Source organism: Akebia trifoliata, chromosome 13 (genome assembly GCF_017979445.1).
Source record: "Akebia trifoliata isolate Shusen 1 chromosome 13, ASM1797944v1, whole genome shotgun sequence".
Classification (NCBI taxonomy): Eukaryota; Viridiplantae; Streptophyta; class Magnoliopsida; order Ranunculales; family Lardizabalaceae; genus Akebia; species Akebia trifoliata.
In genome coordinates this window covers 7,698,294-7,707,648 of record NC_141387.1, presented here as the reverse complement: position 1 = coordinate 7,707,648, position 9,355 = coordinate 7,698,294, and the positions used below count along the sequence as shown (strand labels likewise).

The window sequence follows — 9,355 nt, the reverse complement described above, 5'->3', positions numbered from 1 at the left end:
GAACCCAAAAGTATCCATGAAGATCTCTGATTTTGGCAAGATTATCCGACTTATGCTTCCATTCATCACAGAGCATGAGTGTTCTTGAACGTATCTAAGTAATACTCATCAAAGCTTGAATTAGAAGCATGAGTTAAATGATCTTATCATGAAGAGATTCACAGATTTAACATTAAACACATAAATATAGAATTGAAATAACATGAGTAGAATGAACTTGCTCCGGCATCCTTGATCTCTTTAAAGAGGATCTAGCCGATCATTGCAAGGATCATATTGCAGGAATAAGAAAATAAAAGAAGATAGTAGATGAAGAAGAGAATGTAAAACAATACTGCACTTCCGATTCCTTCTTTGATGGTCTCTCAAGAGAATTAAAAAAAGAACTAAAGAAACAATTGATCGTCTCACTACTACAAAAACTCTCTCTAAAATAAAAATCAGGAAAAATGCAGAGAAATTAGGGAGAAGAAGAGGGTCAAGAGGGACCCAAGAGGGGACCCCTTCTTTGAAATCAACCGTCTAATTTATAACATTCGTAATCAGGTTATTGGGTCAACTTTTCGGATGATTTGCTTCGAAAGAACCATTCAGTTACAACCACCGAAGTATCTAGAACATCTTGTACAAATCTCGAGGCAAGATGGCTCTAGATCATCGCAGAGTACTAGAGGGCCACCGGAGAGCGGTGACGTGGCGGCCAAATCCCTTGAGCTTTTGTTGGTTGCTTCATTTTTGCTCGCGTATTGTAACCGTAGTTGTTATATCTTTTGTTGGTTTTCGAATATACCATTTTTACCTGAAATTAGTAACAAATTATTGTTAGCTACATTAATTTGGGATTTTAATATAATTCATTATTATTTAAAGGAACTAGCATTTAAACGATGATAATCTTAGTGTAATTACGGTCCCAAAATCGAATAATTGGGACCTTATTAGAAAATAACGTAGTATCTGTGACCATTGAGACTGGGAGTGGGAGAAGGTCCCCATACATCAGTGTAAAGCAAATCAAATGGACCTGTACTTGTTAGACCATGTTTATGAAATGGTAATTGATGAGCTTTATTGATAGCACACGAATGACAATTATTATAACTAGAATTACATGAACTGGTAGGAAGAGAAAATGAGCTAATTAGCCAAGTAACAACTTTGGATAATGGATGACCAAGGCGCCGATGCCAACCTATTACGGATGTTCGTTCATGGACAAAAGCAACTGGAGTAGCAGTAGGCGAGGAAGGGAGATGATAAACTCCATGTTCACACAGTCCTCTAAGCAGACTCTCCCCTGTTTTTCGATCCTTCACAAGAAAGTAAGTTGGGTGAAATTCCAAGATGACATTATTTTGCTTTGTGAAGTGGTGAAGAGATATCAAGTTTTTGTTAATAGTAGGAATGCAGAGAGTATCTTTAACTTGAAATTTTCTTTTTGGAAATGAAAGGGTAAGATAACCGGAATGAGTAATGGGCAAACCTGATCCATCTCCAATAATAACCTCATCAGTACCATCATATTCAGAGTGAAATTGTAAATTGGAAACCTAAGAGGTAATGTTATGAGAAGCTGCTGAATTAATGAGCCAACGTTTATCCGGACTAGGAGTGACAGTTGTGTAGTTCATAGTGGTTTCAGAGGGCTTCAATTTCGGGCAGTATTTAGCAATGTGTCCTTGTTCATCATAGTATTGACATTTGTGAGGATATTTGTATTGCTTGGATTGCCAAGGCTTTGATTTGGAGTCAGTGTTTGATGGTTTATAATTTGATGAAGACTTAGTCTTGTAGGAGCGTGAGTCCTTACTTTGAGTGGAGTTGGCAGTAAGGACCAAGGATTGGGTAGTGGAGTCAAGACGTCGAAGATAGGCCTCATGACCAAGTAGCAGATCTTGTAATTCTTCAAATGAGAGAGAAGACTCTCGGGCACGAATAGGGGTGATTATGTCACATAAATCAGATCCTAAGCCATGAAGAACATATAGGGTGATGTCATCTTGGGAGAACGGTGCATTAATGAGGGCAAGCTCATCGACAATAGTTTTAACAGAGTGGAGGTACTCTGTAATGCTACGAGTGCCACGCTGCATGAGGGTGAGATCCTCTTTGAGCTGTATGACATGCGTCCTGGATCGACTAGGTTTTGTTAGTTTAGTCCAGGCTTGATGGGACGTCTTGGAGTTTGCTATGAGTGGTATCACAGCTAGGGACACTGAAGTCAGGATGACACTTAGAATAAGTTTGTCCTGACAGAACCAAAGGTGATGAGCTGCAGTGGCAGCTGCATCAGGCTCTGCATTAGTTGACGTTGGTAGAGGTGGGCAGGTGTGAGTGCCATCGACATAACCAAAGAGGTTATAGCCGAGAAGGAGAGACTCGAATTGAGCATGCCATGAAGGGAAGTTGGTTTGTGTTAGACATGCGGTAATTTGCTAGGTGGCATTGATAGCTATTGGAACATTGTCAGAGGAAGAATTGGCCATAGCGGCTGCAAGGATGACAGGAAATACTCGTTGGAGTTTTTGGGGCTTAAGCTGATACCATATAGAAATTTAGATAGAAATAGAGAAAATGATTCACACACGTTTCTATTAGAATAGGACGTATAAATACAGATTTGAGAAACTTAAATTACTCCTGAACTTATGCTAACGTATAACAGCATATATGAAAATATAGGAAAGTATGAACTGTACAGATTTCCTAAATCAGCTAATAGTATGAGTTGTACATATTTCCTAAACTAGCTGATCAAAGAAAATTAAGGTGTCGGATTGTGATGCTGATTTTCTGCATGAATGATAGCTGTCTGTATAATATGTTTATGATGGTTTTGAACAGAAGGAAGATAAGAAAGTTTGGTTATTGAATGGGTTTCATGTCAAGGATTAGAGTAAAAAGTTTAGCAGGAAAGGGTGTATTTTTTTCCCAATGACTTCTGCTATAATTTGGCTCCACCACTGGCCATCGCCGAAAAAATAACGCATTAAGAATAAACTCTTAGTAGAGCTTAGGTTCTGATACCATGTGGAAAGAAACAATTTATTGAGAATTCTTGATTGAATATTACATAAATCCCAATAGAGTATTAATAAACATTACATCCAACTTTATATATGGAAACTAGTATAATATAAATATACTAGAATATCCTTAGTGGTATATTTTAAAACCAAATAAATATACTAGAATATCCTATTTGATATATTCTAAATATATCATCCCCCTTGTTGTGATGAGATACACTAAGAATGATACCGTGTATCTTATGAACCTTAATACAATGCATTTATTCTCTAGCAAATTCAACTAATAAAAAAAACGTAGTACAAGTTTTTCGAAATCAACATGGCCAAGAAAAATAAAAGATCTTACAAGACTTCATTGATTATGAAAATACTGGCCCAATATATTTGTTTCACAATCAATCCAACATGATTCTTTTAACTCTTCTTCAATCCCAATGTCCTTGGCTTTAAGCGATTCAAAATTACTTTTGGCAATCCTTCTAGCACACGTCTTTAATTACTTGGATTCATCTTGAAGCTTGTTGCAGGCTCAAACATACCAATGATGAACAATATGAACAAGTAGAAGAACAAAAGACTTTTCTTATAATGCTGTAGCACACTCCAAACACATGTATATGTCCTATGTATAAGAGAAAGTTATCAATAATCAGGTGACTTTTGAAGAAAAAGTTCTTTAAAAAATGAAAGATAATATTAAAATTAAAAAGCAATAAAAAGGGTTGGACTCACATTTCAGAGGTTTTGGACGGCTGCAATAAGTTGCATTTCCTAACTGGAAATGCCAAGGACAGTGATCAATCTAGAGATTGATAAATAGCAAATACCAAATCACGTTTCAAATACACAAAATGTGTTGAGCCACTTTTACCATATAACATAAGTCCCCTCGGTCTATAAAAGAGAAGTTCAAGGGCTGATAGCAAAAGTAAAGATCTTCATAAAATCATTTTTGATTCATGAATAGAGCTTCCTCGGACTGAATCAACTTTCTTGTATCTTAACAGACAGATTCACATGAGCCATTGAGCCAATTTTCACCTACAGCACTTCTACAATCAACGTTTTCAGCTGTATCCTAGGCCACGCCACAGGTTTTAGAAGGCTGCAATAGGCTACATGCTGAAATGCCAAGAACAATGACCAAGCTTTATATTGATAAATATAATGCATGATAAATCCAAAATAGGAAAAAAAATGCAAAATGGGAAGATATGATCAAAATCATTGAGCACTACATTTGGTGGAGTGGGATTGGATATATAGAGGAAAATATTATTGCAATTTAAGAAAGAAAATTACTGTAAATAAATTGCAAAAGATTTTGGAAAGATTTCACAACTTACCAAATATTTATTATCAATAATCCATTTTGTTTGTAACATGCATTGAACAAATTTGAATGATATATAAATATTGGACATTAATTATAAAAGATATTAAAAGATCTTACAGCTTGTCAAATCACTTTATAGATAGCCATTTTTTTTTATTTTAATTATAATATACATTGAACGAAGTATGTAACAATTAAGAAATTTCCTTTTTTTTTTTTCCTTTAAATTATATTGTGTTTGGAGGTGTGGTAGTGTGAAAATAATACCGCAAAGGAGAAGCTTTTTTACTATACATCATGCAACATAATATATATTATATTCACATGCAATCTACAATATCTGATATTATACTAATCGACAATCCGCACATGGGACTTCGAAGTTTTGAAGGAACCCTCCCCATTGGAATACATGTGGCATTCCCAAGGAGGTATTTCAAATTTTGGAGGAAATGGAGGGATGTGAAATAAATTGAAAACGCCACGTGCACAATGTGAAAAAAGCCCAATTTGATGGCCTTGGGTCGTCAAATTTCATAAAATTCAACGGACCAAGTGATCGAATTGGCCTAGTGTCGAATTTTTCATTGTCAATTTTTTTTTCAACGGGCTTAAACTGTCTAATTAATGAAGGATGGGAGAAATTCGACAGCTCTAAGCCATAAAATCTGGGAACTTTAAGAATTTCGACAGTCCTTGATCGTCAAAATTCAGTTTCTAAAATTCGTTGGCCTTGGCTCATCAATTTTTTTGTTGAAATTTCAAATTTTCACATAGTGGTCTTTTCTGACGAAGAGGATTTCTTCAAATTTTGAAGCTGGCTGCCTGCTTCAAAGTCGGACTCTCTACATGTGGATGGAGCAAGAATAATTTCAAAGTATAATTAAATGAAGATAATTGATGCTATCTTCATTATAAGTAATTCCACTGAAATTATCGATAACATATGACTAATTATTACGTTTTTAGCTCTGATTAGTTGAAAGATGAAAATACCAATCCTATCGTATACATATTCACCAATGAGGCTTACGTGGAATCCAAGGCAGCCAATTAGCGGCCTAGCCCATCTAGGGCGGATGTTCCCCTCAACAGCATCATTTGATGATGTGGAAATAGGGGATCTAATTGTATTCAAATTTTGCTGAAGTAAAGATATTTTTAAATGTGATTGGTTAGTGTACAACAGGCCAAGAAGATATGGGTGGGCCCAGATGTTCTAGAGGACCAAGATGAGAATATCATGATGGGCAATTAATTTCCTTCCAAAAATTTTTGCACCATAGAAGGAGACAGTTATATTTGAGAATCAAATTCATACAAAAATCAGTTTCTTTTAATTATGGGACGTTTTCGTTGACAGCCAAACAAATAGTGTCAAAAATATCAAACCATATTTTTGGAAAGTATTAATTAGGTCAAGAAGGGGAGGGATCTTTGAGTCTCCATTCCAATTTTGTCCCATCATGATCCAAGAAATGACAGAATTTGGTCGATCAATATGTCAAATGAGTTGACCATCGAAGTGTTCTTAAACATAGATATTGTAGAACGTGATGCAGGGTGTAATAGTACTTCATCGAACTCCACATAAGAAGATATAAAAAATTGTATAGCTTCTTTTATTTTTTTTTAATCCTAATATGGCAGGTATAGGAACAATACTCTTTTGGGATGTGATTAGGTCCTATAGTTGCACAACCCAACCCCCAAGAAGTTTCCTAATGTGCAACAAAGTAAGTCGAATCAAAACGGCCACTCAATTTCATACACACAATCAGAAGAAGCAAACCCCTATCATTAGTTTTACTGCTAAGCCAATCTTAGGAGTCATTGTACAACTGAATTACCAAGCGTCCTAAAACTAATGATAGATACAAATCAACCATGATATCAGGATCAGGTCAATACTCAAGGCAAATAGAATCTATTTCACATGGATTGTCAAGTGTACGTGTTAGATCCACACCTTGATATGGAAATCGTAAAAGCCAAATTGTTAGTGGAAGAATCAAAGAGTGAAACTGCAGTGATGGTCTATTCGTAAAAGATCCATGGATGGGATTTGCATCTGAATCAGAATCTATTACATCAATTCTATTGCCGGTGCTAACAATGGGAGCTCTCTTGTGGTGATGTCTAAAGGTTAGTATGTTTTGTTTTGCTTTCTACTTGTCTTATTATTTGAAGTTCATAGATGAATGCATACTCTGATATTCTGATGGTAGTAATGAAGTACTACAACATATGTTACTTATCACTTACAAGGGAAAAAAAGAAGAAAAAAGCAAGGAAAATTTTAGTGTTGCGTGGATGAATCTAAATTTTAGTTTTCTTTTAATCTCTGTATACAGTGGTACATCTAGGAGCGTGGGACCAATCTAAATTTTAGTTTTCTTTTAACTGTGATAAAAGATTGCCTAGTTGGAAAAAAATTAATATGAATCTGTCTCATGCCTCCTTGAATCTATGATTACTTGTTTCACGTGCTGTTCATTTGGGTAAATTTACAGGCTGAGTATAATAGACTGAGAGTATTGTCTATATGAAATTACAGGTCACATGGCATACATGCAGGTTTCTACTATTTTACAAATCCCATCTACATGATCTGAGGGATAAAATTCAACTTCAGATTGTTACAACCATTTGATCTGTTGCACATTTGGATGGTCTAATGGTCCAGCATAAAGTCTCTTGATTGGGTGCCACAATCTTCTTGTACAATAGAATGACAATTTTAGCATAAAGTTCTTACCTAGTCTCTCTGTGGATGACAGGTTCTTTCCCTGGATTTGTGAAGCAATTCGACCGTTGTTGCCTCCATTATCTGTTTTTGTGACAGCTCTCTGCGTTGGTTCACCACTGGCAATAAACATAAAGGCTGTTTTGTCCCCTTTTGGGATGACCATTTTGTTGCTCATTGTTGGATTTCATTTATCATCCCTTGTTGCTGGCTATTCCCTCACTAGTCTCTTCTTTGCCAAGGCACCTGATGTGAAAGCCCTGCAAAGAACAATGTCATTTGAGACAGGTAATACACTTCTATGTCATCTGTGCCATAGCGTTTGGATTGCTAATTCAGTTTTTTTTTTTTTTTTTCTTTTTCTTTTTCTTTTTCAGGGATGCAAAGCAGTCTTCTAGCTCTTGCACTTGCAAACAGGTTTTTCCAAGATCCTCTTGTTAGTGTGCCACCAGCAATCTCTCACTACGTGAAAATCGTAAAAATTGTTTAAAAAAAATGTTGGGCTTGGCCCGACGAATTTTAGTAATCCAAATTTGACAGGCACGGACCCACGAAATTTAGAAAATGTTGCATAAATTTAGAGAAATTTAGAGAAAGTTGCATAAATTTTTTTTCGTCTCTCTCATGCACTCTCTCTCTCTCCCTCTCTCATCTACGATTTTCCCTCTCTCTCTCTCTCTGGTTCATGAGAATCTCACCCGATTGTGAGAATCTCTTTCTGTTTCTCTCCCTCGGTCACGTCTCTCTCTACAATCTCTCTCCGTATCTGATCTCTCGAAATCAACATTAAAAATGAAGTAGTGAAGATGAGATCTAGGGTTAACTGGAGCCTACGTTTCTAGAAGACGTAATTAGGGCTTTTTGCATTCTAGACAACGAGATCTGGATACTGAAGGCAAGAGAATTTCTTTGGATTTCTAGGGTTTATGGCTTCCGTTTTTTACGATTCCAACACTTAGTTTTTTTTTTGTTTGATATTGAAGGAAGAGTTGATGAGAAAAAATCTCTAGTTGAATTTTTTCAAGGAGAAGATCAAAGAGAACCAGAGAAGATCAAGCTCAACAAAAAGTTCCCTTACTTTGATTGTTGAGGTGAGTTGTGTTGGGGCTGTTAGAGTCATAGTTGAAGTTGTCAAAGTTCATTCAGTTAATAAATCCTATTATTTAGGACATATAGGTAAAGTCTGACCATTTCCTTAGTCATTTACCACGATAGTAGGATCAGTAAAACGTGGGTTGTTTTTCAATTCTATCTCTTTGTAAGGCTTATATAAGCCAACAACTTGTTTTGAATGAATAACATTGATTCAGATATTTTGTGAACTGCTTTGTGCTTAGAGTTTACAACAATCTGGTATCAGAGCTCCATCATGGGGCCTGATTGTGAGTGAAAAGAAACCGCAGTTTCTTAAGAAGAGAAAGAGTGAGAAAAGAGAGAGTCGAAGTATGGCAGCTGAAAATAACTTCGTTCAACCTGCAATTCCTAAGTTTGATGGCCATTATGATCATTGGTCCATGCTTATGGAAAATTTTCTTCGTTCAAAGGAGTATTGGAGTTTGGTGGAGACTGGAATCCCTGCTGCAGTAGAAGGAGTGGAGCTTACTGAAGCACAACAAAAATCAATTGCAGACCAGAAGCTGAAAGACTTGAAGGTCAAGAATTATCTGTTCCAAGCCATTGATCGAACCATTATGGAGACGATTCTCAACAGAGACACTGCCAAACACATCTGGGATTCTATGAAACAAAAGTACCAGGGTTCCACAAGAGTCAAAAGAGCACAACTTCAAGCTCTTCGGAAGGAGTTTGAGGTCCTACAGATGAAAGAAGGTGAGAGTGTTGATGCGTACTTCGCTCGAACACTCATCATAGCAAACAAGATGAAGATTCATGGTGAAAACTTGCAGCAAGTGGTGATCATTGAAAAGATCTTGAGATCAATGACCTCAAGATTTGACTATGTTGTGTGTTCGGTTGAAGAGTCTAATAACTTAGACACCTTAACCATTGATGAGTTGCAGAGTAGTTTGCTGGTACATGAGCAAAGGATGAACGAGCATGGAGGAGACGAGCAGGCATTAAAGGTGACCTACGATGATAGAATTGGTGGAAGAGGAGGCGGTCGAACTCGTGGAGCTTTTCGAGGAAGACGCAGACAAGCATTCAACAAAGCTTTAGTTGAGTGTTATAAGTGTCATCAATTAGGGCACTTTCAATATGAGTGTCCTAAATTGGAAAAGG

The 9,355-nt window shown here is 36.5% G+C and overlaps 1 protein-coding gene across 24 annotated transcripts in view; it reads left to right on the top strand.

Annotated features, from left to right (window-relative positions):
- Positions 1-7,082: 7,082 nt before the first annotated feature.
- LOC147387659 (uncharacterized) overlaps positions 7,083-9,355 on the top strand; it is a 13,475-nt gene continuing 11,202 nt past the window's right edge. For 20 of the 24 annotated variants that reach the window (XM_086421040.1, XM_086421036.1, XM_086421032.1 and 17 more), the window contains exons 1-3: positions 7,083-7,402; positions 7,492-7,531; positions 8,098-8,205. The gene's annotated coding sequence lies outside the window, so the exon portion shown is untranslated. Of the gene's footprint in view, positions 7,403-7,491; positions 7,532-7,728; positions 8,010-8,097; positions 8,206-9,355 lie in introns of those variants that run through there. The other 4 variants (XM_086421034.1, XM_086421023.1, XM_086421020.1 and 1 more) reach the window with 1 other exon arrangement.